The sequence below is a fragment of the Armigeres subalbatus genome, unplaced genomic scaffold, assembly GCF_024139115.2.
Source record: "Armigeres subalbatus isolate Guangzhou_Male unplaced genomic scaffold, GZ_Asu_2 Contig141, whole genome shotgun sequence".
In the NCBI taxonomy this organism is placed as follows: domain Eukaryota; kingdom Metazoa; phylum Arthropoda; class Insecta; order Diptera; family Culicidae; genus Armigeres; species Armigeres subalbatus.
Genome location: NW_026942188.1, coordinates 1192867 through 1199691, shown reverse-complemented (window position 1 = coordinate 1199691; position 6825 = coordinate 1192867). Strand labels below are relative to the sequence as shown.

General features: G+C 40.9%; 1 pseudogene; it reads left to right on the top strand.

Moving 5' to 3' along the window:
• Nucleotides 1-1596: 1596 nt before the first annotated feature.
• LOC134202777 (3'-5' RNA helicase YTHDC2-like) lies at nt 1597-3955 on the top strand (annotated as a pseudogene).
• Nucleotides 3956-6825: the final 2870 nt, after the last annotated feature.

The window sequence follows — 6825 nt, the reverse complement described above, 5'->3', positions numbered from 1 at the left end:
AGATCATTTCGGTGAAAAAACGGGACAAACGCTACAGAACATGTCAAAAAACCTTATGACAAAAATCAAGAGCTGTGGAAATTTCAAAATTTGTTTTCATTCTCCGCCTAAGAAGTTAGAGATTTTTTTAGTATCATTCGCCACCATAACCTTCTATTGTATTAAGTTAGTTATGGAAAAATACTAAACTACAAATATTTCACTCTTCAAACAAGAACGAAACAAAAAATTACGTATTTTTTTTTAAATATTTTAAAAAAGTTGTGAAATTTTGAAATTTTATTTTTATCCACTCTTAAATATGCATTGAGGATTTTATTACTGACCAATATTAACAACTATTCACGGCCGTATAAGTGAGGGAAAGTTCGCAGGAAAGAATATCAAGAATCTCAACAGGAAAAACATTAATAAAATGTAATTTGAATTATTTCCATGAATATGGTTGGCGCATGTAAATAAATATCAAATCTAATCAATTCACAGTCCTTTTTGATTGAAATTGATTTAAATGACGCTTAAAGTAGCATCACACCTCGAGAATCTTGTCCATTGATTTTGTTCCCATGTGCTTCCAAAAAGTTGGGACTCATGCAATTTCGTCGCGAAAAGTAAAACAAATCCTGGCTAATTGTTGGCTGGTTTACAGCTCGGAGTCTCATGGGTTTCCGCCGGATTGTATTTTAAATCGGGCCAAAATACTTATTTTCTATTCCAGACGTCCACAGACGTGTAAACTAGCCTTAAAGTTCGTGAGGACCGAAATCTGAACAAATTTTTCCTCGGTTTAAAACTGTCTCAAACTCGATTTTGTTCAGCTTTTTAATGTCACTATGTCTGAAACTCGATTTGTGCAATTGCACAACATGTGAAAGATTTAGTTTGAAACATGTATTGGAGGGTAACCACTTCCTTCGGTGGGGTGTCGTTAATGTCGTCGTCGTCATTAATGTCGATTTCGAAATATTTTATATTATTCAGAAAGACTTTGAATGATTCTTAATGCTCCGAAAAGAATCAAACGATTGAAAAACATGTGGTAAATCAGATTAAAAAAAAGGATTTACCTACTTTGCAAAAAAAAATCGAAAATGATCTTAATCTGGTAATTAGAATGTCTGTCCCTGCGCTTCATTTATTTGACGTTGAGGCTAGACCTGATTTTTAGTATTACTCGGCTACCAAGTTACCGGTTCCTTTCATTCCAATGATGAAATTGGCAAAATTTTAATGCCTTCGGACTAAGCACAAAAAAGTTATTGAAATGAAACTGTATTGAAAAACCTCCCGTTGTCACCTGTTGTCATTAAGTAACTGGTAAAATCCTTTAGAGAATTCGATCTATGCAAAATACAGCGTAGATAGCATTCTTTAAAAGCAACATTAATAACATAACATCTCACACTTTTTGATGGGTTTCGTCCACTTTCTTTGTATTTGGTTTTAGATTCCTGCTTAAAATATTGAATTTGTTTGAATAATATTTTGAAGTTCTTTTGAAGAATCATTGAAAAAACGGGACAATTTTTTTTTAGATTACGACGGGACAGCACAATAAGGTCTAAAAACGGGACTGTCCCGTTAAATACGGTATGCATGGTCAGCCTAGCCACGCAACGAGCTGGTCGAGCGGGACGAACGAAGCCAGGTGTCTGTTTTCGGCTTTTCAGTAGACAGAGGTTTGACGCGATTGACAAGTTTACTCTGCCGGAGATCCTAAGAGTTCCTTTGACGGAAATTTGCTTGCAAACGTCGATTATTGCAAGCCATACTTCGATTCTGAACTTCTTGAGCAAGGCCATACAGCCACCGTCTACGATGAGCATCAAGCAAAGCATAAAGCTACTGCAGAAGTTGGGCGCTTTGGATGACGACGAGAACTTGACAGAATTGGGGCTTATTCTGGCAGACTTGCCGGTGGATGCCCGATTCGGAAAGATTCTGTTGTTCGGGATATTTTTGAAGTGCATCGATCCGGTGCTGACCATCGTCAGTGCGCTGAGTGTGAACGATCCTTTCGTGCTGCCGACGACTGCTCTGGATAAGGATAAAGCGTCCAAGCTGAAGCGGGACATGGCGGAGGATTCGTACAGTGATTGTTTGTGCTTGCTGAGGGCCTTCCAGAAGTGGAATGAGCTTAAGCCGTCAATGAAGGAGCGTCAGTTCTGCAATCGCTTCTTTTTTAATTCGGGCACGATGGACACTATTGGAAGCCTTCGGAGTAAGATTCTCGGCCATTTGCGTTCGGTGGGTTTGGTGAAGAGTTACGGGTCCGGCAATATCCAGGATCTAAACCAGAACTCCGACAACTGGCCCGTGGTAAAAGCCAGCTTGGTAGCCGGTTTGTATCCCAACATCTGCCGTGTGGATAAGGAAAATGCCACAATCAAAACCCGCATCGATAAGAAGATAAGTCCTCATCCCAGCTCTGTCATCAGAGACAAATCGTTGAAGAAAAACAAAGAAAGCATCCTGTTCCTACCATCGGAATGGATCGTATTCGAGGAGAAGACGCGAGCGGGAATTCACTGCCTGATTAAGTGCAATACGGTTGTAGCGCCGGTTACTATCGCGCTATTTTGCGGTCCTCTGTTTTTGAACGAAGAAGAGTCGCTTCTCTCTTGGAAAGATTTGGATGAATCCAATTCGGATAACGACGAGCATGACATGTCAGACAAGAGCAAGTTAATCGTGGACGATTGGATTAACTTTGCCGTGGATAGCAATTTCGGAACTTCGGTGTTCCATTTTCGGCACAAGCTGAGTGCGCTCTTCCTCAAGTTCATCAGCCATCCGAGATCATATCAGCCGAATGCGAACGACTTGTACCTGTTGAACTCGGTGGCCCAGCTGCTGAAGGACGAAGACGTAGGACGAAGACGTAGGGATTCGTAGGCCACACCAACATATCTAGAAGCCCCGACCTGTGATACAGAACCACCTGAATGCGACTAATGGTTTGGGAAGTGCGTTCAATTTCTCAGTGAACGATTTCAAATTGGCTGCCAGTAGTCACAACAATAACAGCAGCAGCAACAATGGCGATGCGAGCAGCAGCCACAATACCAACAACAAACATCATAACAGGAATCAGCAGCACCACCACGGGAGGGGAGGCAAGCAGCACAATAATAATCGAAAAGGGGAACCCAAGGTCCGGTACTTCATAGTGCATGCGTCGTCTATAATGCAGGTCGAGCTGATAACCGAGAGTCCTGATGGATGGAGTTTTTCATCGTCGTTGCAACCGAAACTGATAAAATTGTTGAAGAAACAACCGCATCTCAGCATCATCCTATTTTTCCACATATCACAGAGCAAATGCTTCTACGGAGCAGGTCGATTGACATTGGTTGCCAATCGAACCCATCTGAATCTGTTTTCCAAGAGCACGGTCTCCTTCGAAACGCTAAGTACCTTCGAGAAAAGCTTCATGCGAGGAAGAGTACTGGAAGAATACCTCGACGGAGAGGAGCTGTCGCCCTCCAGCGGGCATGAGTTGAAGGAATTTTTCAAGTAGATCTTGAAGCTTCTCACTCTCTACTACTTAACAGCGTACTTTACAACTCATGTCTACATCCGTATTAGCTGATATACAAAGAAGAGAAAAACAAAGGTTGCAATGATATTCAAATTTCAACACTGTAACATAAAGTAATTTTATCAAAAAATGGTATGGTAAAACAAGGTAACAATTTCGCATTCGCAACAGAATACAGAGTTATAAAAGTAAACATTAGAGATATGAGTAATAATGTAAAAACAAAACTATTAGCATTCAGCGATTGTTAGAACACGAATTCATACGTGAACGTACACGCAACATGCATACAATTCTCTCTCTATGGTTAGCTTGTTTGGATTATTGTATCTCAAGACCCGTATGAACAAACGAATAAACTGAGTAATGTTAGATATTCGATTTGAATCCAAGTAATAAAGATTAACGCCGTATTACCTACAAACAAAAAAGGAAAAAAAAAGTGAGTAGTAGTTTCACTTCTCAGTTTGCACAACTCACTTTCCACAGTAAGAAATAATGAATGAGAAATTAATAGTGAGAAGTGAAAAGTAAAACGTCTCACTTCTCACTTCGCATTTTTCACTTTTTTCAATGAGCAAGGGTGAAGTGAGAAATGATTAGTGGGAAGTAAGACGTCTCACTTCTTACTAAATGAGAGTTTCTCACTAATCATTTCTCACTTCTTACTTTTCACTGTGAAAAATGAGTAGGGCGACGGTAGACGTCCAACTACTCACTTTGCAATAACGCACTTCACTTTTTACAGTGGGGAAGTGTTAGGTGAGAAATGATAAGTGAGAAGTAAGACTTCTCACTTCTTACTTCGCACTACTCAATTCTCACTTTGAAAAGTGAGAAGTGCGAAATAAGTAGTAAGACGTCTCTTTTCTCACTTCGCCCTGCTCACTTTTCACAGTTAGAAGTGGGAAGTGAGAAATGATTAGAAAGAAATGAGAATTTCTCACTTCTCACTTTTCACTGTAAAAAATGGATAGTGCAAAGTGAGACGTTAGACGTCTAACCACTCACTTTGTAATCCTCACTTATCTCAGTGAGAAGTGAGAAGTGTGACGTATCACCAATCACTTCGCACTTTTTACTTTTCAAAGTGAAAAGTGAGAAATGATTAGTGCGAGTGAGAAAAAAAGACGTCTTACATCTCACTACTCATTTCTCACTTCTCACAGGGAGAAGTGAGAAGTGTGAAGTGAGTAGTGAGACGTTTCACTACTTATTTCGCACCATTCACTTTTTACAGTGAGAAGTGGGAAGTGAAAAATGAGGAGTAAGTCATTTCACACTCATCACTTCTCACTGTGAAAAATGGTAAGAGTGCAAAAAAAGTAAGTTATCTCTATTCGAAGTAATAAGCGAGAAATGAAGATTGAGAAGTGAGACGTGTTGACTTGTACGGCTAAATGACTTGTTCGGGCAAATTACTTGTTCGGGCAAATGACTTGTTCGGGAAATGACTTGTTCGGGCAATTGACTTGTTCGGGAAAATGACTTGTTCGGGCAAATGACTTGTTCGGGCAAATGAGTTGTTCGGCCAAATGACTAGTTTGGCCAAATGACTTCTTCGGGCAAAAGACTTGTACTCCCAAATGACTTGTTCGGGCAAATGACTTGCTCGGGAAAATGACTTGTTCGGGCAAATGACTTGTTCGGGCAAATGAGTTGTTCGACCAAATGACTTGTTCGGGAAAATGACTTGTTCGGGCAATGACTTGTTCGGGCAAATTACTTGTTCCGGCGTATTACTTGTTCGGCCAAATAACTTGTTCGGGCAAATGAATTGTTCGGCCGAATGATTAGTTCGGCAAATGACTTGTTCTGGAAAATGACTTGTTCGGGCAAATTACTGGTTCGGGCAAATAACTTGTTCGGGCAAAAGATTTGTTCGGCTAAATGACTTTTTCGAGCAAATGACTTGTTCGGGCAAATGACTTGTTCGGGCTAGTGAATTGTTCGGCCAAATTACTAGTTCGGCTGAATGACTTGTTCGGGCAAATTACTTGTTAGGGCAAATGACTTTTTCGGGCAAATTACTTGTTCGAGCAAATGACTTGTTCGGACAAATGAGTTGTTGGGCCAAATCACTAGTTCGACTGAATGACTTGTTCGGGCAAATGACTTGTTCGGGCAAATTACTTGTTTGGGCAAATGACTTGTTCGGGCAAATGAGTTGTTCGTGCAATTGACTTTTTCGGGCAAATTACTTGTTCGGGCAAATGACTTGTTCGTGCAAATGACTTGTTCGAGCGAATGGCTTGATTGGCCAAATTACTTGTTCGGGCAAATGACTTGTTCGGGAAATGACTTGTTCGGGCAAATGACTTGTTCGGGCAAATGACTTGTTCGGGCAAATGACTTGTTCGGGCAAATGACTTGTTCGGGCAAATGACTTGTTCGGGCAAATGACTTGTTCGGGCAAATTACTTGTTCGGGCAAATGACTTGTTCGGGCAAATGACTTGTTCGGGCAAATGACTTGTTCGTGCAAATGACTTGTTCGGGCGAATGGCTTGATCGGCCAAATGACTTGTTCGTGCAATTGACTTTTTCGGGCAAATGACTTGTTCGGGCAAATGACTTGTTCGAGCAAATGACTTTTTCGGGCAAATGACTTGTTCGGGCAAATGACTTGTTCGGGCAAATGACTTGTTCGGCCAAATGACTTGTTCGAGCAAATGACTTTTTCGGGCAAATAACTTGTTCGGGCAAATGACTTGTTCGGGCAAATTGCTTGTTAGGGCAAATGACTTGTTCGGAAAAATGACTTCTTAGGGCAAATGAGTTGTTCGGCCAAATGACTTGTTCGGGCAAATTACTTGTTCGGGAAAATGACTTGTTAGGGCAAATGAGTTGCTCGGCCAAATGACTAGTTCGGCTGAATGACATGTTCGGGCAAATGACTTGTTCGTGCATATGACTTTTTCGGGTAAATGACTTGTTTAGGCAAATAACTTGATCGGGCAAATGTCTTGTTCGGGCAAATGTCTTGTTCGGGCAAATGTCTTGTTCGGGCAAATGTCTTGTTCGGGCAAATGAGTTGTTCTGGGAAATGACTTGTTCGGGCAAATTCCTTGTACGGGCGAATTACTTGTTCGGCCATATGACTTGTTCGGCTTAATCACTTTTTCGGGCAAATAACTTGTTTGGGCAAATAACTTGTTCGGGCAAATGACTTGTTCGGGAAAATGACTTGTTTGGGCAAATGACTTGTTCGGGCAAATTACTTGTTCGGGCAAATGAATTGTTAGGGCAAACGACTTGTTCAGGAAAATGACTTGTTAGGGCAAA